Raw genomic sequence first — 24,179 nt, 5'->3', positions numbered from 1 at the left:
AACAAAATTCCTCTCAGAGGGTAACACTGCTCTGTTGCTTTATACCATAATTGCTTTAACAAAATAGTTTTATTTCACAACCTGTTTCCAGCTTTAAGGTTATGGTACAGTAGTTGCAGACGGAAGTGTTATATCTGTCCCTCCATTTCCTCCTCACATGGCTTTTTCCATCTCCTCCTCTATCCATTTCAACCTGTCCCAGCCATGCTTATCAGCAAAATAGTTCAATAAAGCAGTCCGATATTATTCCCACAATACACCCGTCATACATGCAAGCCTATATGTCGGGCCAGGAAAACAGCCTCTTGCCTGTGACATGTAGGCTGCCCTGCAAAGCAGGTTATCCTGGAAGACCAATACTGTTCCCACATAATCATACCTGTTGCACAAGGCAGCCTATACACCAGGGTGGGAAAAATACGTTTTGGTACATATTTGCATTCCTAACGGAACTAGAAGGTTACAAACCCAATAGTGCTGACACTAAGGCGGCATACTGTGCCATATTTGCTTTAAATCAATGCATGGGTTTGAGAGGAGATCCCAGACATATACACATACACTCCGCTTGTGTGATCTGTCCTTTGCCCTCCTGGCTTTCAAGGTTTAAGCTAAGATTAGCCTGTCACAGTTTCCCATCATGTCTTCAGTCTGCCCACTCATTCTGCTTGCTAGAGGTTTATAATGTGAGGAGTTTCAGATGGAAACTCCTTTGTTAAGTATAATCTAAAATTCTATGAATTAAAAATTGCTTCTAATGTAACAAATCACAATTTTGCCGACTACATAAAATTGCTTGATATCATCCATCCGGTTCATACTGGTCTTCTTCATACTTACTTTATCAGCTTTCTTCATGTAGTTCAAGTTCTCCTATTTGGTTTCACTTTTAAACATTACCTCCAGTTTTACTAACATTTATTGGGAGTCAGAAACACCTATTATTAACAGTACCCTAACAGGTTCTGTGGGTCATAAGCTTCCATCAATGCTACAAAGCCTGATATCAGAACACCACTCACTTTCATTTGGACACTTCTTTTGGAAACTCTTTTCAAGCATTGCCGTATTTCGATTGAACTAGGAGATCACAATACCTAAATACTGACCACTGGTTTCGCTTAAAAAAATATTTTAATTAATATTAACTAACTGAAACAGATAACTTCTGTAAAAGTTTTCCTTGACAATATCCAATCTAAATTTAGTAATCCTCTGATCAAAAGGAAATGCTTTGACATACATAACATCAGTATTCTGTTTGATTTTTATTTTCGTATTTTTCTACTGCTTTATGTGTTTTTCGCCCTTTCAACCTCTTTCAAATCGGCCGAATCACTATATTACAAACACGATTTTCATGCAATCATAACTCACAATTGATGAGTACCTGCACTCAACTACCGGTATAGTTGGGCTTCAAAATAACTTGAGGTTACATGAAACTTAATTTGAGTGATAAGAAACGTAACTTTGACGGAGGGCTTCTCTGGCGTTTGGGAATGACATCGCTAGCCACTAGAACAGGAGCAACAACCTCAGCTGGAGAGGTGCAGAAGAACCTGGGCAACTATGTGACCGGTGGTTGTGATGAGAGGCTTGGCGCGCCACCATCAGCTACAGATGTGGATATTTTCAAGGTGGCGACGTACTGATAACGGAGGATGAATTCTGAAACGTTGATGTCACGACATAGTTTAGTGTTTTCAACACAAAGATGGATTCGTGGACTCTGGGTAACGAACGACAGCAAGGTATAAGTATTCACAGGAGTTGTGGATTTGAGAATCTGCTGTAACGTAGCGATAGTCTACCGTTAATTGAGTAGCCGCTAACGGCAACTCAGTCACAAGGTCAATGCTGTTTCTGCGTCTGTAGTTAACAACAGTCTAAATTTAGTTTGCTCGCCTGCCACGTTTCGTTCGCTATCGAAAAACACATCAGTCATTTGTAGTCGTACCTCCACATGACAGAGTAAAAGATCAGGACTGCATCGAGTTATGAAGACATATACATGGTCCAATCAATATTAATGTGATCACTGACTATGATCGAAGTCAGCGTGCAGTAACCACTCATAGATAGAGGCACTAACAGTGGAAGGTATATAAAGCGTGTCAGGGGGCGACAGTTACTGGTGCTGTCGTCCTCATAATGCGGAAATATAGCACGTTATCTAATGTACCAAAGGACATGATCACTGACTTTCGGGCCAAGGATGGAAACATTTCCGAGACGGCTAAGTTAGTTAACTGTTCGCGTGCCACAGTGGTTTAAGTACACAGTGCGTGGCAAAATGGTGCTATCGGAAACCAGAGCCGAGGCAACTGCTGCGCAGCGCGGCCCACAATGACGGCTGCGGACAGGTGTATGGGCGAACTGACGAACAACTGTTGAGCAACTGACCGCCCACACGAACCAAGGCTCTTATACTAACAGTGTCGCCTCAACGACCGTTCAGCGAACGATGTTGTGCACGGGCTTCCCAAGCAGACGCCTGGTTCATCTATGCTAACTGCTGTTCATCGGCGACGACGGCTGGAATTCTTACGTCAGTACCGCAAGCGGACGTCTAACGAGTGGCGAAAGGTGCACGTTCAGCTGAATAACATTTGTGCTCCATCAGAGCAAACACCCCACAATAATTGTTGGAAGAGGCAAGGCCGGAGGAGGGAGCATTATGGACTTAGGAATGTTTTCGTGGCATTCCTAGGGTGATCTCGTCATTCTAGAAGACACAGCGGATCGTCATAAGTACGCATCTATACCTTGGGGATCGTGCCCACCCTTACATGCAGTTTGTTTTTCGTCGGCACGATGGCATCTACCAGCAGGACAATGCAATGTGTCACGCAGGTAGCAGTGTACATAGGAAATTCGAAGCGCGTCAAGATGAGTTTATTTTACTCCCCTGGCCACCAAACTATCCTTCCGCGGCCAAGTGCTGTACCCCACTTGCAGTAGACCTATTGAGTTGGCCATCATGCCGGTGTGGGCATGGAGGGGCTCCACCTCTTAAAAAATAAAAAATAATAAAAAAACTACCAGGATTTAAACCTAATCGAGAATCTGTGGGACCACCTCGGTCGGCCTTGGATCCTCAACAGAGAAACATATCGCATCTGGCCACGGTACTGCAGTCGGCATGGTTCCACGTCCCTGTTGGTACCTTCCAGAACGCCACTGAGTTTCGACCTGCTCGTCTTGCACTGCAAAAAGTGTTTATTCAGGCTTTTGACAGGTGGTCACATTAATGCGACTGGACAGTGTATGTTCCGAAATAATAGCCAACACTACATTACTAGTGCAGTCACTAAACGAGTTCGTTTTAACACGCGACACACACTCGGGTCCGTGCATCTTGCACTACCTACCAAGTCTGTGGCGCATACTAGACACGCGACCTGACAAGTTTCGCTACGTTACCCGTGGTGGCTCGAATTAACGCCATTTAAAATAAACGGTAAGTAGGTCTCAACACGTTCCTTCCACGGCTTTCTGCTCCGTACGGCTTTCTCTTTTACGGATTTCACATCTGTAGACTCTATCGTGGAAGCAGAGCCCTCGCAGTTAGGCGTCCGCCACAATGACGTGGTTTCTCGGCGGCCGAAACACACTGCCGCGGATCCACCAGTGCGGTGTGTCAGGGTGCGCCTCCACCAGCTGGATCCTTCACAGAGGAATGTGACGCGGCGCCACCATGACTTGAGGGTACTTGTGCACGCTACAGTGAACGTCTTCTGCAGTCAGTCCTAATCAAACGTCGTCATCTAAGACGAGACTTTTGTATATTACGCTGGTCAACAACATTTTTGTTAAAAAGAACGCAAACGTGATTTTTTATCGCATTTGTGGGTCTTTACGCACAGACATGTTATCATACATCTATGGCAATCCACGAAAACACTGGGCTCTGTATATTTTTATGGGCCTTATTTTAATAATTATTCTGCCAGTGTAACTGTTGTAAATGAGCTAGTAAGTCTCATACGCAATCCTCTGTTCCGAAATCCATCTCTAGGAAACGGAGATTTAATAGCATTTCTGATTAGTCATGCTCAAATGCCTTGCACCTGCGTTCACAGCACACTTTCGTTTTTCAACATCTGTGGAGAGTTAACACTCGGAGGAAACCTCTCGAAAAGAAATGCCACTAACTTCATTTTGGGTGTAATGTTCGCACCCAGGAGAAGAAATAAGCCACCAATGAAAGCTGTTTTACACGTATTACACAAGCAACAGGATGGTTAAAAGAATCATGTTGGCTGGTTGGTTGATTGATTGGAGGAGGGGATGAAACAATGAGGTCATCGGTGGTACAAACTAAGGGAGGAACAACACAAACAGCACAGTCCAATCAACGGGAAGGGAAAACGGGCAAACAATAAGGCAAAAGGAACGCCGGGACAGCAGAGAGAGTAAATAACAGGAACAGGGCAGGGGGAACGGATACAGCCGGTACGACCTGGGGACGCTACGCGCATTGGGGCACCAGCACCCTACACTATACCATGATCACGACAACGGAAACAACACCAGGGGATGAAAGCACAAGGAAAGGCAAAACAAAACGGCACCAAAGACCAGACAAAACGCAGGAAAAAGGAGCATCTGGTCGGTGCAGAGGCAAGGCCGAGGCCTCAATAAGCAACGGTAACGCTAAACGAAGGACTCCGATTCCAGAGGGAAATTCAGGTACTTAAACCTAGGAGGAAAAATCACCTTCGCGAAGAAAACTGAGAACAGACGTAACCACGCGAGGGTCATATGCTAATATCTAGACAAGGAAGGCATGAGGGCGTATTTAGTGCGAAGGGTCAAAGGCTGGGGTCATTCCAGCAAAATATGTGACGGGGACCCTGCAACTACAAAGGGAGGGAGAGGGCGGTTCATTGCAAAGGTAAAAGACCATGGGTCGTCAATCTGGTATGGCATTTACGAAGGCGGCCGAGAATGGCAGATTCTCGCCGCAAGAGGGGGCGGGGAGAACGTCATGGGAGTGGGTGTCTCCTTGATCACATGGAGTTTATTAGGCAGGGGGTAACCAGCCAAGAGTTGGCTCACAATCGAGCCAAAAGGGGATCGACGTAAAGCCGCAAATCCACCCCCGGAGGTCACGAGTAACGGTGGGTACGTGGGCGCCCCCCGCCCCCTGATGATAGGTAAGTTCATTACACAGGATGCCAATGTGGCTGCTGGAAATCCAAAGGAAATCAACGAAACAAGCACTTGCCAACATCGGCGAGAAGATCACGGATGACAGAGACCAAAGGGCGGTGGGAAAAACACCGAGCGATAGCCTGAATGCCACACATCGAGCCCGTACACGACAAAATTCGGGTGAGGGAGGACCGTGTGTACTAAAGCACAGGGCCAAATAGATGGTCGTCGTTCCAAACCACATGTGGCACGTAAGAGATGGTGCCAACAGAAGAAGTGAAGGCATAGTGATAGGTGGGTTTAAAACCATCGATGTAAAAAACAATAGCATCCTGAAACTTCCGAAAGGGCAGGTAGAACAAACAACGGAATACAACTGGAGCAATGGAGACTTTCGGATCGCAGAAGTGATCCATCTGAATACGGGGCCAAGGAATGAACCAAGGGGTCAGGATAGGATGTGGGGAAAACGGCAAGGAGGGAAGACGGAGCCCAATCAGCAAAACTAACTGAGGGAAAACTGGGTGGGCGACCAATAGACTGTGAGGAGTGAGCACTGGAGGATCGGACAGTTATGGCGTAGGAAACCATGACCTCTGACAACAGAACGCAAAGGGGAGGGATCCCAGCATCTACAAGAAAATTATCGAAAGGGCTAATGCAAAACAAACATGGGTAAACAGATAGCATGATGGTGAACTAAGTCCAAGAGGAGCAGTGTGGATGAGGCAGCTGATCCATAAAGCTGACAATCATAATACAGACGAGCGACAACTAATGCCCGATAAAGGCAGCGAAGAGTCTAACTGTCGACGCCCAATAGATGTGGGCAAGGAAGCGAAGGACAGAGTCTAAGAAAACAACCAGCCTTCAGAAGGCGGATATGGGGCGCCTAAGTACGACTGTTATCAAAATAAAGACCCAAGAAACAGAACTGGGGGACCGTAGTCAGGCATTGGGTGTCGAGATAGAGCTCTGGATCAGGATGGACCGTTGTATAGCAACAAAAATGCACCACCCCGACTTACAGAAGAGAACTGAAAATCGTGCAAGAATGTCCACGCAAAAGCACGCTGGATGGCGCCCTGTAGCTGTCGCTCTGCAGAGGACACTGAATGGGAGCTAGCTCAAATACAGAAATCATCCACATATGGAACAGGGGTGGCAAAAGGTCTGGTGGAGGTTACAGCAATGAGAAAAAGGAGACATAATACGGAGCCCAGTGAATGTCATTCTCTTGGTACTGCAGAGAGCTGAGAATGGTGCCAACGGCCGTTGGGATAGGAACTGGCCAGTAAAAATCGGGAGGGGGCCCTGAAGACACCACTCATGGAGTGTAAGTAGGATATGATGGCACCAAGCTGTGTTTTACGCCTTATGAAGATTAATGAAAACTGCGAAAAGATGGGTTGTGCTGAGAAAAGGCCTGCTGAACTTAGATTAAAGGCCCTGATAATCGAGCACCCATTTGAGACGATGAACCACCATTTGTTCCAATAACTCGCATGGGACATTGATGTGACTGATAGGCTTGTAAGTATTAAGGGACGACTGATCCTTGCTGAGCTTAAGGACAGGAACCACAATACTGTCTCTCCACTGAGAGAGGAAAATGCCTTGGAGCCAAACACAGTTAAACACCTGGAGGAGATATTCTCGTTGTAGAGGATTGAGGTGTTGAAGCAAATCGTTGTGGATGGAATCAGCGCCAGGCGTCGAATCGTGGCAATAAGCGAGAGCCAGAAAACGTTCCATTCCGGAAACTTCATTGCAGGATCCCAACTGACAAGGGGTAAAACATTAGTGGGAAGCTTCAGCCCGCTGTTTCCGGAGGAGGAACGCAGCTGTATCGGAGGTTGACGCTGACACCATTGCAAAATTGAGGCGTTTCGCGAGAACTGACGGATCCGTACAAAGGCCACCTGGAAGGGCAATCTCCGGAAAGGAAGACTGCCACTGACAAGTTTGGAGGGTGCAGAGTGTAGCCCACACCCATGACGAAGAGAGAAAAGAACCTAGAGAGGAGACAAGGCGTTACCAACACACCCACTTTCTATGTTTGATTAAGTAGCAAGCTTTGGCGCGAAGAATAAGACCGGCGGAGGACGGGTGCCGCTTAAGATACTGCAAAGCGGGACGGCGATCACGGATGGCGGTGGCAATGGCCGTGCTCCAGCCCGCAACTGGACGGCGGTGATCGGGGCCCGTCGAGCGGGAAACGGCAGTGCCGTCGGCCCAAATTTTCTTACTGGGCAGATCACGAACGACTTCATCAATACAGCCTGACGAAGAAGGTGTAAAAGCGACGTGGGAGATATACAGAGGCCAGTTAACACGATGTTCCAGCCCCACTGAGTTTTGCTGTTTCCCTGATTTGGAGAGAACCAAAGAATCACTCAACACATTTTCGTGTCACAAAAAAAGAATCATCTCAAAAACAAAATAAATGTTGTGCACAAACTGTCGGTATACTAGTGAATCTTAGGAAAATGACAGTGTGTGTATATGAATAGAGTGACAGGCGCGCAGAAGACAGAAGGGTATGAGCAGATACAGATAAGGCAAAGACAGAAAAGATCGGGGTAGTACCGCCTGGACAGAGGAATTTATTAACTATAACGGAAGACGAAGAAAGGAAGAGAGATGGATTCATTAAAAGATGGTTAAGAACATATCAAAAGCGGTCGTGGCAAAGATACAAATTTATAAGCTGATGATGAAATCTTTCCATGAAGAAGTTGATGGGAGCATTACATAAATTGAGAGAGAGAGAGTTAGTCGTTATTCGAAAGTGAAATGAATGAAGACATTTCAGAGCACGAGCTCCACAGTCTCGTGAGCTAAAGAAAACATGTTCCGTAATTTATCCGCTGATGTCAGCACACGTGATGTGCAGAATTAAAGACCACTTGCCGACGTAGCGCAATCCATTTTACCAGTTACAGTTTCCATCGTAAGTGCCGCGGATGAACGTAAGTAATGTGTAATAGTCGATTAAACACTCAGCGACCGATTCCCGCGCAGACTTGTGTTCATTTTAAACAATGGTCTTTTGTATGCATGGGCCCACAGCCGCTGCGAATTTTTTGAGCGAAGTAATTTTCCTATGCAAAGTATTTTATTTTGAAATAACCACTTTACTTCGTTATTTCGTTGCCTTCGCCACAAAACAATATAAAAATAAGTAATATATATATATATATATATATATATATATATATATATATACGTGGAACAGGGGTGGCAAAAGGTCTGGTGGAGGTTACAGCAATGAGAAAAAGGAGACATAATACGGAGCCCAGTGAATGTCATTCTCTTGGTACTGCAGAGAGCACACGTGATATATATATATATATATATATATATATATATATATATATATAACATTATTTGCAAAGTTGTAATTAGTACTCATAATGCCTGGTTCACCGAAACTGCGAGAGGGACTGACTAAGAGGCCTACTTCGTGTTTTGAATGGAGATGCAGTGCAGATGAGCACGTGTGAACCAGACTGTATTACTGATTAGGGGAACAGCACATGGAACCCACAGCATATGGTGCAGACTGGTGAACTGCAACAATCTCAGGAGGGACCATAATAATCATGGACGATAGTAAATTACCGCAAAGAGATCTCATACGTAGCAGCAGGAGTGGCGTTCTTGTTAGATAATTAATATAAAAAAATCACTATTTGGATCGGCTGATCTCACACAGCATGTGTAAGCCTAGGACTGCCCGTTTACTCACGTACGAAAGCAGGATGGCGGCTGCAGCCCTATTTAAGGAATCATCCCGATATGTGGTCCAATCGAGTAACCACAATCACAGTAGGGGGATTTCGATTCCCCCTCCCCCCTTCGACCCTCTCCATTACAGACTGAGCGGCTTAACCATTGCACCATGTCTACTCAAAAAAGGGCTCTGAGCACTATGGGACTCAACTGCTGAGGTCATAAGTCCCCTAGAACTTAGAACTACTTAAACCTAACTAACCTAAGGACAACACACACATCCATGCCCGAGGCAGGATCATGTCTACTCGGACGAGGCTGTTGGTTCCATATAATTCTGCTGCAGCATTACTTGGCCCACAAGCGACTTTGCCCCGCCCTCTCGGGCACAACAGTTTCTTCAGCTGGATAGATTTGAGTCTACAGACGAGCTACAGCAGTGAAACCACCTGGAGCAGTGAAACCCTAGTGCCCTCACCCCCAACATCTCCCGCAGACCGCATGCACTCTGGCGGCGACCTTTGAGTTTCAGCCCGTGACGTGTGTCGGGATGTAGTCTGGCCCAGTTTTGCGCAGCCTCTCCTAACAAATGAGACAACTGTTTCTGCTACGCTCTGGAAGATCGAAAGACCGGGTGTAATGGCTTTCGATAGCTCATACGATATTCGCGTACACTGATGAGTCAAAACACTATGACCACTGCCCTCCTGGTGATTTCTGGGCATGTGACGAAGCAAGGAAAAAATGTAAGCGGAAGAGAGACGAATGGGCCGTCATTATAGCGATGATACAGGCCGAAAATTCGGAGATCCACTGACATAAGCGGTTTTGACAAAGGGCACGTTGCTGCGGCGTTGTAGCTGGAAACGAGGATCTCTGAAGCGGTGAAGCTCGTCGACTGTTTGCGTACTGCTGTCGTGAACACCCATTGAAAGTGGTTGAAGGATGATGAAATAACGAGTAAGCCGTGTGGTACTGGACGGCCACGTCTCATGATAAAATGTAGCGGTCGGAGTATCCTCCGCTGTGTGATCCAGGAGAACAGGGACCTGTGGCAGGCCTGGCGTCGGAATACAACGTTGGTCTTTCCGAGCACACCGTTCAAAGAACATTGCTGAATATGGTGCTCCATGACCCAAAGACACTGTCAGTTACGGTTGCAGTGAGCAGAGCGTAACTGAGTTTTCACCGTGGATAAATAGAAATGTATCGCCTGTCGAATGAGTCGCTCTTCTTGTTACACCAGGTCGATGGTTGGGTCCTTACACGCCATCATCCATGCGAATGGCTGCGCGAAACGTGCACAACGCCACATATGCAGGCCGGTGAGGGCAAAATTATGGTGCGGGGTACATTGAGTTGGGCTTCCATGGGCTCTTTGGTGGCAATCGATGGCATCAAGACAGCAGTGAACTACGTGAACATTATTGCGCGCCAACCTGCTCCCCTTCATGGCTGAAGTCTTCTCTGATGGTGATGACATCTTCCAACTGGATAACTCTCCGTGACAGAAGGCCAGATTCGTGCTGCAGTCGTTTGAGGAGCATGATAGTGAACCCTAACTAATGACTTAGCCAGCAAGTGCCCTTGATCTTTACCCATTGGAAAATGTATCGCCCGCCAGCTGCGTGCCCACAAACCAGCGTCAAGTAATTTGCGGGAATTTAGTGACCTGTGAGTATATATCAAATCAAGCACTTGTAGAGTCTATGCCAAGCAGAATCGATGTTGAACTGTGCTTGAAAAGTGGACCAACAGGCTATTAAACACGTAGTCATAATATTTTGGGTCATCGGTGTACAATTTCTCCGATTATCGCCGACAGCACGAGACAACGGCCAAGCTGACGCAAATAGACGAGGAAAGCCAGCGTGCTTCTACCGATCCAACAGTCTACGGTTTCACTTCAAAAATTCATTGGTCATATAACTAACAGACCCGAATCTCCAAGTGAACAGAGAACGTCAACATCGTAAAATTTGGATCGTAACTGGCAGGACTGGTGCAAACTTACGCGGACGGTTTCAAAGTGTGTGTGTCTCTGCAGAAGCTCCTTTTTTTTATGACCAAACACCGTGGAGCCAATGCTCCTCACTGCTAAAAAAAAAAAGCGTCGAAATTAATCGCGGGGTTGTATACTATTCATCAAGCTATTCTTTACGTAGTCGCCGGCCGCAGGGCCAAGCAGCTCTAGGCGCTTCAGTCTGGAACCGCGCGACCGCTACGGTCGCAGGTTCGAATCCTGCCTCGGGCATGGATGTGTGTGATGTCCTTAGGTTAGTTAGGTTTAAGTAGTTCTAAGTTCTAGGGAACTGATGACCTCAGAAGTTAAGTCCCATAGTGCTCAGAGCAATTTGAACCATTTTACGTAGTCGATTTACAAGTCTACGAAGTTCTAATATGTGTCATTGACTCCACGAGTGCACTACGGCCCTCTATGAGGACAGCCGTAGGAAAAACTGCAAATCCCTCCGCACACAATATACTGAGACATGTCAACAGATCAAAGGAGCTATGTCAGCTGCTTCATGTACAGTGGATACCGGGACATGTTGGTGTTAGTGGAAACGAACACGTGAATGTTGCAGCATCTAACTCTCACCGACATACCTGTACCACACAGTGGTCTTCGCACTACACTCGCCAACCAACAAAAACGGAATGAACTATGTGAGCGGACATGGACCGTGACACCGACGGCACGTGGTAATGGGCGAGTCAACAAACAGATTCCACGCCACCCTTCAATTCGGCATTTATGAGAAAATAAACTGTGACAGACTAAGACCAGGCCACATGAATAGTAAGAAAACCAAGCTTTGATTCCTGCCTCATTGAAGAGGGCATTGTACATATATTGCGGATGAATCACAATGTGATGAATGTGATCCAAGAATAATTACACTCTTATATGTTTCAGAATATAAGAATTATTTTTGTATTAGAGTAGCTCTTAGTTCCATAGACAGGTCCGTTGCCAAATGTGTTTGCTCTTCCATGCGTCTTTGTTAAAGAGAGCTTTACAGTTTATTTTCTTATGTCTCATAACATACTTGTACATATAACTGGATTTTATATTAATGTGTGACTTTTATTGTAATGATGCAGTCACATGGATGTACTTTGCGACTAATTATCTGGCACAATTAAATTTATATTTTGTAATGAAGTCAAACATGTTTGTATCACTATGTGACAATTTTATCTGGTGACATGGCCTTTGCCTGAAACCAACAAAATAAAATAAAATAAAAAACAAATACACTGTCTATGGCTCGTCCGCATGAGCGTCCATACGTCGTCGGATATCCAAGAGTATTTTCCCTAATTTTCTCCAAAACCACTGCGAAAACTACTTTGACAGGACAATAATTTGTTCCGCCTCGTATCCACAGAAGGCGTAACCGCATTTATCGAACGACGAAAATCACCTAAGGAACAAAGAATTCATATTGTTTATGAGAATATCGCGTATTCTAGAACCATTACAGTCGCTTCGGATTCAGCGAGATCGACTGTAATCGGTCGGTAACCGTCCTATGGTCTGTCATCACTATCGGTCGGATTTTCACGCAAAAGCATAATTTTTTTGTATTATTCGAGAGGCGTGTTCTTTGGATAAAATGTTGGAATTATTTCTTTTCTTACATTTCAGGCATAGTTTTATAGAGCATATACATGCATATTTTGCTGTTTTCTGAATAAGCATAATTTTTACGAAAATCTTTAATTGTGCTGCATATTTTGCGTGCTTTTCAATTAAAAAACTACTTATTCTACAAAAAATGGACATTTTCAATTATGGTGTTCACTTGTTTGGTTGTTGTGAAAGCATATTTTTATGTATTTATTTATGATTTTCCTTTCTTTCCGATTCGCCGCCAGGAGTTACCCTTCGCGCTTGCTCACTTAGTACGTAACCTTGTTTGCAGCACTTGCCCGCCTCCTTGTGGAGTTGCTCCAACACAGGTGCCCCGCAGGGTAACCGTGCGGTCTACGGCACCTTGCCACGATTCGCTCGACTCCCCCCGTCGGAGGTTCGATCCTCCCTCGGGCATGGGTGTGTGTCTTGTCCTTAGCATAAGATAATTTAAGTTAGATTAAGTAGTGCGTAAGCCTAGGCACCCACGACCTCAGCAGTTTGGTCCCACAGGAACTTACCACCACCAACATAGGTATTGAGGGATTAATAGGCACTGTGTCTTTTGGAGTTGCTAACAATGTAACATCAAGCAACTGTTTTAACAGTGTTACTTAACTGAATACGTTTTTTTAAATGATTAATTTTATAATGTTTATAACATTTAAATTAATATAACAATAAAGTGACGAATGGTTCATTTCGAAGCCTCCCTCAGATACCAGTCTTTAGTTGACTTCATGTTCTGTCGGCAGAAAATCATATTAATATTTATGGTGAGCGGAGACACTTGGCTAGTGGCTTCGTGGTGTGTTTTAAGATCTTTACTATTAAACGCGTTGCCAAAAGTGAATGCAAGTAATCAGTGTAGACTGCAAGAGTATGAGCGGGAGTTCAAAGGGGATATGATAACGACCGATGGCAAAATACTTTATTGCCGTGCATACGTAAAATCAGTTGGTATGAAAAACGTTTCCAAGTCGTTCAGCATCTGGATGCCAATAAACACAAAAAGAACATTAGACGTAAATCCAAGAAAAGTACTACCGTCTGGATGTTGTTACGTGAATCTTGTAACACTACTCTTCCGCAGTTTTCTTTTGATTTGCGTGAAGCCTCTTTGCCCGTAGATATTCCGCCGTGGAAGTTAACTAATCCTATTCTGAGAAATCTCATTAAGAAGTACACAGAATGTAAAGTCTCAGACGAATTCACTATACGTAAAAATTACGTACAGCAGTGCAACGACGAAACCTTTGCAAAAATAAGGGATCAGATTCAAAATAATTTTATACAGATGTCAATCGAAGAAACACAAAACTGTGAGGGACGGTTTTTTTCAAATATTGTAATTTGATCTCTTAACAAAAATGTACGGTCTACTCTATATCTACTTGCAGTAGAGTAGTTTAAAATGACAAATAGCTCTGCAGTTTCCTCATTTTTTATAGATTCCATGAATTGGTTAAATGGCATTCAGTACGAGAATGTATTGCCGTTTGTGGCAGATACTGCAAATTACGTCATCAAAGTTGGTACTGCTCTCCAAGTTATATTTCCCAATATGAAACATTTGACTTGTCTCTCTCGTGCTGCTGAAACTATTCGTGCAAATTTTCATCCTCCTGTCAAGTTGGTGTCTGCTGTGAAGAAGGTGTTTGCTAAAGCACATTACAGAAACAAGCCTTCAGAGCACCAGCACCTGACTTCTCCTGCCACCGGAACCAATCATAACGCGCTGGGGCACGTGGTTGTTTGCAGTGATTTGCTACACCGAACATTCAGAAACTGTTAAGAGCATCGTTTCTACACTCCTGGAAATGGAAAAAAGAACACATTGACACCGGTGTGTCAGACCCACCATACTTGCTCCGGACACTGCGAGAGGGCTGTACAAGCAATGATCACACGCCCGGCACAGCGGACACACCAGGAACCGCGGTGTTGGCCGTCGAATGGCGCTAGCTGCGCAGCATTTGTGCACCGCCGCCGTCAGTGTCAGCCAGTTTGCCGTGGCATACGGAGCTCCATCGCAGTCTTTAACACTGGTAGCATGCCGCGACAGCGTGGACGTGAACCGTATGTGCAGTTGACGGACTTTGAGCGAGGGCGTATAGTGGGCATGCGGGAGGCCGGGTGGACGTACCGCCGAATTGCTCAACACGTGGGGCGTGAGGTCTCCACAGTACATCGATGTTGTCGCCAGTGGTCGGCGGAAGGTGCACGTGCCCGTCGACCTGGGACCGGACCGCAGCGACGCACGGATGCACGCCAAGACCGTAGGATCCTACGCAGTGCCGTAGGGGACCGCACCGCCACTTCCCAGCAAATTAGGGACACTGTTGCTCCTGGGGTATCGGCGAGGACCATTCGCAACCGTCTCCATGAAGCTGGGCTACGGTCCCGCACACCGTTAGGCCGTCTTCCGCTCACGCCCCAACATCGTGCAGCCCGCCTCCAGTGGTGTCGCGACAGGCGTGAATGGAGGGACGAATGGAGACGTGTCGTCTTCAGCGATGAGAGTCGCTTCTGCCGTGGTGCCAATGATGGTCGTATGCGTGTTTGGCGCCGTGCAGGTGAGCGCCACAATCAGGACTGCATACGACCGAGGCACACAGGGCCAACACCCGGCATCATGGTGTGGGGAGCGATCTCCTACACTGGCCGTACACCACTGGTGATCGTCGAGGGGACACTGAATAGTGCACGGTACATCCAAACCGTCATCGAACCCATCGTTCTACCATTCCTAGACCGGCAAGGGAACTTGCTGTTCCAACAGGACAATGCACGTCCGCATGTATCCCGTGCCACCCAACGTGCTCTAGAAGGTGTAAGTCAACTACCCTGGCCAGCAAGATCTCCGGATCTGTCCCCCATTGAGCATGTTTGGGACTGGATGAAGCGTCGTCTCACGCGGTCTGCACGTCCAGCACGAACGCTGGTCCAACTGAGGCGCCAGGTGGAAATGGCATGGCAAGCCGTTCCACAGGACTACATCCAGCATCTCTACGATCGTCTCCATGGGAGAATAGCAGCCTGCATTGCTGCGAAAGGTGGATATACACTGTACTAGTGCCGACATTGTGCATGCTCTGTTGCCTGTGTCTATGTGCCTGTGGTGTTGTCAGTGTGATCATGTGATGTATCTGACCCCAGGAATGTGTCAATAAAGTTTCCCCTTCCTGGGACAATGAATTCACGGTGTTCTTATTTCAATTTCCAGGAGTGTACATTTGATCCTAAAAAAAAGCAGCCTCAATGCACACTGCCCACGACGTTATGAACAACCCAGAAATATGAGATAATCTTGCGCATAAGTCTGCTCATTTTTCTCATCTTCCAGCGGCAATTGTTTCTAAGGAGACAGGAAGTTTACTCTTTGTGTTTTATTGAGTTCAAAACCTCAGTCTCTTAACTTGATTCTGCCCCTGCAAGTGTTGGTGAACTAGTGACGGAAAAAGTTCAGAGAATTCTTTTAAAAAATCCAGAATACGAACAAATTTATGAAACTGAAGAAATTTTAACGGGTAAGCGCACTGAACTTCCGAGCAACACGTCGCTAACAGCAGAGTAAGTAGCCGCTTTCGTACATGCACCCTTGAAGTGCCTGTGAGGTAGAGAGAAGTTTCACCCGCTACAAGAACACTGTGCGGGACAAGAAAAAAATGGCTCTGAGCACTATGGGACTTAACATCTGAGGTCATCAGCCCCCTAGAACTTAGAACTACTTAAACCTAACTAACCTAAGGACATCACACACATCCATGCCCGAGGCAGGATTCGAACCTGCGACCGTAGCGGTCGCGCAGTTCCCGACTGAAGCGCCTAGAACCGGCCGGCCGCGAGACAACAGAAGAGGGCTTACTTTCGAACACCTGAAACATATAGTGATTGTGAACTGTAACAGAAGTGAGTGGAAAAATAATTCTGAGTACAACAGCTTTCGTAAGTTAATATAAAATACTAGTTTTCTTGCAGGTTTCGTGAACGTTTCTTTGTGAATCATTCACAGAGTTCACCTAAATCCTTTTTGGACTAAAACAATACCAATTCAGTTTTTATGTCATTTTATGCGAACAGTTTACGTGCATGTTTTAAATTTTTTGGTGCATAAATGGATACATATTTAAATGCTTATTACTGCATGAAAATCCGGTCCCTATTCATCATCTTCTCTGCGTCTGCAACACGGGTTTCAAGAACAGTTTTGTCAGTGTCATGGGATGCTTGCGATACGTTCTCTCTCTTTTAGACAGTGTAATTATGTACAATATCTGCGTTTCGTCATTTCCGACGGTATGTGATTTTTTTTTCATTCACCATTTAGTAATCGTCGTTGCTGTAGGCCACTGTATTGTCTGTATCTGCCCATGGGAACATTTCCTCAGCGGGACAACCAAGTACTTACTGCATGTTTCATTCGCAGCAATGTCAGCTGTATTGCACTTCGGCAATGAGCAAAACTAATTTACTTTAGCCTCCCTGTGGGCAGTTCGCAGCCAAACTTAGAGCAATATTTGCAGATGGAAGCAGAACTATCGACTCAACGAGAACAGCGAAGGAAAGTGCATAAAATATACCACAGGAGTCAAAGTACAGCAGACATACTCGTAGGAAGATTGTAAACGTATATGACGAATGCGATATCAAAATGATAGAAAACCGATAGGAAGCATCTCGTTGCATGTATATAATGAAAACTACTTAAGTCAATTGCCTAGTAATGAATGAGTCCTGACAGCTGAGAGCACGTGCGCCACACCAGAATTCGAACCGGTATTTCGTGCTTTTGGAAACCAGTCGTCTCAACCATTAGGCAGGCTACCTGACTAACCTCCAGTCCTGAGGCAACTTCCCGAATTTACGCATCTCCAGCTAGTGAAAGTGCAATTTGTCATGTCATACTCGATATAACGGCAGCTTAAACATCTCCCAATTATTTTCGCACGTAATTCATGTAATTACGTCTTTACTGATTTCATCCCCGTCGATCAACTTACTTCATTTCAGTGCATATCATACATTACGAATGGGTGAGGAGTTAGAATTCCAGGTAGTGTACAAGACGTATGACAGACGCAAACTAATCTCAGAAGAGAAGAAGAATGTAGTACTAACTGCCATCCAAAAGAAGACAGGTGCTGATATGCGAGAAAGCTACCGAACCATCAGTCTGATAAGTCATTGTTCCAAAATATTGATCCGAATTATTTACAGAAGAATGGAAAAACTGGTAGAAGCCGCAACTGGGGAACATTAATTTGGGTTCCGAAGAAATGTAGGAGCACAACAGGAAATACTGGCCCTACGATTTTCTTGCGAGACAGGTTGGAAAAACGCAAACTTACGATTACAGCATTTCTGGATTAGATGAAGCTTTTGACAATGTAGACTGAAATACAGTCTTTGAAATTCCAAACCGTAGAAGGTACACAATACAATGGGCGAAAGAGAATTTACAACTTGTACAAAAACGATACTGCAGTTACGAGAGTCGAAGGAAGTGAAAGAGAACCATTGGTAGAGGAGATGTTAAGACAGGTTGTAGCCTATTCCCGATGTTATTCAAACTGTACATTGCAAGCAGCGAAAGTGACGAAGGAGTAAGTAAAGGAACTTAAGTTCAGGGAGAACAAGTAAAAACTTTAAGGTTTGCTAGTAATACAGAGACAGAAAATGATTTCGAAGATCAATTTAAATTAATGGCTAGTGTGTTGAAAGGAAGATATAAGACGAATATTCAGCAAACGAGAAACAAAAGTAATGGAATGTAGTCGAATTAAATGTGACGATGCTGAATGAGTTAAATTACGAAAAGAGACACGAAAACTAGATAATGAGTTTTGCAATTCGAGTAGCAAAATAACTGATAACGGACGAAGTAAATATGATATAAAACGAGAAATGACAAAAAAAGAATCGCTGCTGAAAATTAAATATGTTGACGTCGAATACAGATTTGTTAGGAAGTCTTTAGTGAAGGAATTTGGATTATAGCTTTGCACAGAAGTGAAACGTGGACGATAAACAGTAAAGACTAGAAGAGAAGTTTTTTAAACGAAGTGCAGCAGGAAAATGCAAAAGATCGCATGGGTACATCGAATAACTGGTACTGAATCGAACTAGGGAGAAGTGAAATTTGTGGTAGAAACCGAGTAAGACTGCGATTACAGCTGCACAGACATCAGTGGATTCCGCCAACGACCGACATAAGACGCCCGATCTTTTTTACAAGTCACTACGCTATTACGTGCGCGGTCACAACGAAGCCGATCTCATCGCCCGAACGTACAGATTCCGCATGACAACAGTTTTAATTTAAATCAGTTTGTTTTCTTCAGTCGAATCGGCCGACGTTCTCACACACGAAATATGGACTGTGCGGTACAGGTAAGTTTAGTCCAATGGGGATATAGCTCGTAATCTACGGACTGAAGCTGCAGCTTTCCTGGAAAGCCCAAGTAGATAAAATCTTTATTGGAAATTTTAGGCACAAATTATAACCTCTGTGGTATGCCGTACGCTTAAAATCAATGTGGTGGAGGTTTTTTGGCATTTCGCATTATCTGTCTACGAATTATTATTTCTGCTTCCTGGCGTTTTTATGCCAATGGGATGATGATCCTGTTATATGAGGTGGTTTTCAAATGTGACGTATGTGTTTCCGCTTTTCAGAGCTTTAGATATAGGAAATAGACTACTTTATACCAAATTTATACTTATCTTTCACAGATGCTGAATCAGAGTCACTGAAGGTTAAATTAAGTATGTATGTATGTATGTATGTTTTGTTGAATTAATCTGAAGTTGTGCAGTGTGTTTGTAATCTTACTTTTCAGTGCCTCCTCCAATCATACGGCGAATGTAACAGACCGTTTCGCTCTTCCTCTCGTGTATTCGTAAATATTGTCCGGTTAGGGGCCAATTCCGATAACACAGGAAGGAATACACAGTACGTACCACGTTCTTATCAAGACAGATATAGCTCATTCGTACAGATTCCGCATAGTTTTTAACGGCAAAGCCGCAATGCAGCATTTATCTCCAAGCGCAGGGGCGGCGTAGCATGTATCTCGCTGAAGGAGATTCAAATAGATTCTAACGTAAGTTAACCTGCCCAACCCAACTAACCTCCTGCATCCCGCGAAAAACTGACAAAAGGGAGCCAGTGACCAGGCTGTCGGCCGATGTTATCAGTTGACCTCTGGCGACCGTTGTCGGTGACACTGTAAACACCACTAAGGCGCGTACACATAAGGGCAATGAACGACAGCGGCCCGCTTCGTTTACCGTCTTTTGCTTGTTATGTATGAACGGCAAATCGGAGACAACGAAGCAGTTGGCGTTGGTTGCGGTTCGGTCAACTGGCGGTAACATCAACGTGTTGGCGATTGGTTGGCATTGTGGTCCCCCCCTTAGTGTGGACGCCATGTTGAATGTAGGTTGGTTCAGTAGCGATTGGTTGTGTCCCTAAAACGCATATCATTAGTTATTTTGCTCCCCAAACAGCAAAACTCATCTACTACTTTAAGTGTCTCATTTCGTAATCTAATTCCCTGAGCATCACCTGATATAATTCGAGTAAATTCCATTATCCTCGTTTCGCTTTTGTTGATGTTCATCTTACATCCTCCTTTCAAGACACTGTCCATTCCGTTCAATTGCTCTTCCCGGTCTTTTACTGTCTCTGACAGAATTACAATGCCATCGGCATACCTCAAAGTTTTTATTTGTTTTCCATGGATTTTAATTCGTACTCCAAATTTTTCTTTTGTTACCTTTACTACTTGCTCAATATACAGATTGAATAACATCGGAGAGAGGCTACAACCCTGTCTCACTCCCTTCCCAACCACTACTTCTCTTTCATGCTCCTCGACTCTTATAACTGCCATCTCGTTTCTGTACGAATTGTAAATAGCCTTTCGCTCCCTGTATTTCACCCCTGCCACCTTCAGAATTTGAGAGTATTCCAGTCAACATTGTCAGAAGCTTTCTCAAAGTCTACAAATGCTAGAAATGTAGGTTTGCCTTTCCTTAGTCTATCTTTTAAGATATGTCGTAGGGTCAGTATTGCCTCACGTGTTCCAACATTTCTATGGAATCGAAATTGATCTTCTCTGAGATCGGCTTCTACCAGTTTTTCCATTCGTCTGTAAAGAATTCGTGTTAGTATTTTGCAGCCCTGAGTTATTAAATTGATAGTTCGGTAATTTTCGCATCGGTCAACACCTGCTTTCTTTGGGACTGGAATTATTATATTCTTCTTGAAGTCTGAAGGTATTTAGCCTTTCTCATATATCTTGCTCACCAGGTGGAAGAATTTTGTCATGGCTGGCTCTCCCACGGCTATCAGTAGTTCTAATGGAATGTTGCCTTGTTTCGACTTAGATCTTTCAGTGCTCTGTCGAATTCATCACGCAATATCATATCTCCCATTTCATCTACATCCTCTTCCATATCCATAATACTGCCCTCAAATATATTGCCCTTGTATAGACCCTCATATACTCCTTCCATCTTTATGCTCTCACTTCTTTGTTTAGGACTGGTTTTCCATATGAGCTCTTGATATTGGTACAGGTGGTTACCTTTTCTCTAGAGGTCTCTCTAATTCTCCTGCAGGCAGTATCTGTCTTACCCTCTAGTGATATATGCCTCTACATCCTTATATTTGTCCTCTATCCATTCTTGCTTAGTCATTTTGCACTTCCTGTCGATCTCATTTTTGAGACGTTTGTACTCCTTTTTGCCTGTTTTATTTACTGCATTGTTATATTTTCTCCTTTCATCAATTAAATTCAATATCTCTTCTGTTACCCAAGGATTTTTACTAGCCCTTGTCTTTTTACGTACTAGATCCTCTGCTGACCTCACTATTTCATCTCTCAAAGTTACCGATTCTTCTTCAATTGTACTTCTTTCTCGTCAATCGTTTCCTAAGTAGGCTTCGTGTCTATCTTGGCTACAATAATGCGTTCACTATGCACTATGTAGTTGCACCTACGGTACGGCTATCTGTATCGCTGAGGCAAGCAAGCCTCCCCAGCAGCGGCAAGGTCCATGGTTCATGGAGGTCTATTTATTGTATTTAAAAACACTGGAGCTTAGACTGGAATATGGAGAAAGCATTGAAGCTGATAGTTTCGTGGTGAACGGGAATGTTTATGGCCCCCACAAACTGAAAAGACTAGACGCTCGGAGGGAAATAACTGAGCTAATAGAACGTGATTTGCAGAATGTGAAAAAGAAAATTGTGTCTTTATTGACATATTTTCGCCATAAACGACAAAGAGAAACAAACAAAACTGGACTTGATTATTAACTTTCTGTTGCGTGTTCAGGCTCGCCTAAAAGGGGTGTTATGTTTGGAAATTTTAGGACCCGCACAATTCAATAACAATTTCAAATCTGTACCTTTAATCACGAAAAAACTATGAAATAACACATATTGGAATTCATCTTGAAGGCAGACATTAATTTTGTCGCAGCACACTGCTCCCTACATTTTAGAAGAGAGGTCGTTCACCAATATAGTTTCTTTTTCTTATTATTGTGATGGCGATGATGATGATCAGCTTCTCGTAGTAAAATAAATGCTGCACATGGGACGACTGCTATATCCACTTCTTCCTTGATAATATCGGCCGGTGAAATTGCAATTAAAACGCTACCTTATAACAATAACAAACCGGGAGCAACGTCGGTATGTTATTAGAGCCAACTGCGATTCCACATGGCCGAATCCCTCGGCCCCGAAACCCGTTTGTTTGGTGTAGATGGGAAGCCGAACGGCAGCACTGGCGACCATCGTTTGGCTGAATCCAGTCTCTGTCGTTACTTGGACTTGGTTGGCTTAATGCGTAAGCGCCTAATAATAATAATAATAATAATAATAATAATAGAGGAGAGAGAGAGGGGGGAAGAGAGGGAGAGATGGGTTGACGGACAGCACCCTGGTTGGCTGATTTGAAGGAGGGGACCAAAGACCGAGGTCACCGGTGTCCCATCGGATTACGGAAGGATGGCGAAGGAAGTCGACCGTGCCGTGTCAAAGAAACCATCCCGGCATTTGTCTGAAGCGATTTAGGGAAATCGCAGAAAACCTATACCAGGATGGCCGGACGCGAGATTGAACGGTCGTCCTCCCGAAAGAGAGTCCAGTGTGCTAACCACTGCGCAATCTCGCTCAGTCAACATCCTGGGGGTACAGGCATGGGTCAAATGGTTCAAATGGCTCTAAGCACTATGGGTCTTAATATCTGAGGTCATCAGTCCCCTAGAACATAGAACTACTTAGACCTAACTAACCTAAGGACATCACATACATCCATGCCCGAGGCAGGATTCGAACCTGCGACCGTAGCAGTCACGCGGTTCCAGACTGAAGCGCCTAGAACCGCTCGGCCACCGCGGCCGGCAGATGGATTTGGTAATGGAGAGAAGTGTGTGGGGGGGGGGGGGGGGGACGAGAGTTGCAGAGAGGAGACAAAACTTGACTCCGTTAAGCAGGTTCGAATCGACTTAGGGTGCTGTAGTACTGCAGATATCAAGAGGCTTCTCACGGGATAGACGATTGGAGCTGATGGCAAGAAGAAAAGGTACGTACAATGAAGAAGGTATCGCAGGACTCGGTCTGAAGTAGTGGAGAAGGAAGCGGGAGGCTTGAAAACGAGGTGGCTATGGAGCAGCTGGGACCGACTGTAGGAGAGCGCCAGCCTGCGGAGGCGTCGGCTTGTGGCGCTCTGGCCGTGCTGTGCCGTGCTGGCTGCCAGTCCACTGCTGAGTCTCCTCTCGGTGTGAGGAGGCCCGCCAAGGCCGGCCGAGACGCGAGGGCCAAGGACAGGACGGCCATGCAGAGCGAGGCCCGCGGTCCTGCGCGGCTGTCTGCCACCTGCACCGCTGCTCGGCGGCCACCGTCGCGACGGATCTGCAGGGGGCAGACGTTAAGCCGTCGGCGCACGAATCCTGCTGTCCAATGTCAACGTCGAGCGTGCCGAGTTCAACGTGCAAGTGAACGCTCAGAAACTATGCGACTTGTGCCTACGGTACGTGTGCCTAGACGTGGTATACACGATCGCAGCGGGCTCCACCGGCAGTTGTCGGCTGTGTCTGGCTCGCGAATCACAATGATTTACGAAATGGACGGACGTAAAATTCCTACGTTAGCTCTGTTAAAACGCACATTTCCCACCTCGTCCATCCGATAGTTGTTCTGTCTACAGTTACACATAAATAAAAACTTCAGTACCCGTGAATATTTTATAAGGCGAAAAGGAAAGTACCATGTCCAGCCAACAAGGACATCGGCTTCCACTGCAAGTAGTGCTATACGTAAGATAAAAATTATTTCATCATTCTCGCTTTTTACTAAAATCCTACGGTCACTTTCACTTGATTACCGTTCCTATTCAGCAGTAGAATCTTTACAACGTGTGAAATACAAAACTTAAAACAAGAAAGTGCAAAATATCTTACTGCAAGTATTCAAACTAATCGAACAAACTCACTCCTCAGAAAGAGACCACATATATATGCCTATCAGAAACAAACCACTTATATTTACGTAACATCGAATACTATACAATATACTTTTATGCAACTAATAGGAAAGTATCAGAACCGATTAGAAAAGGCGAAG

The 24,179-nt window shown here is 45.0% G+C and overlaps 1 protein-coding gene across 6 annotated transcripts in view; it reads right to left on the bottom strand.

Annotated features, from left to right (window-relative positions):
• Positions 1–24,179, bottom strand: part of LOC126194700 (focal adhesion kinase 1) — a 775,803-nt gene that overhangs the window by 491,718 nt on the left and 259,906 nt on the right. The gene's annotated exons all lie outside the window — the stretch shown is intronic.

Source organism: Schistocerca nitens, chromosome 7 (assembly GCF_023898315.1).
Source record: "Schistocerca nitens isolate TAMUIC-IGC-003100 chromosome 7, iqSchNite1.1, whole genome shotgun sequence".
Taxonomy (NCBI): Eukaryota; Metazoa; Arthropoda; class Insecta; order Orthoptera; family Acrididae; genus Schistocerca; species Schistocerca nitens.
Note: the sequence above shows the minus strand (reverse complement) of the source record. Positions and strands in the feature narration are given on the sequence as shown.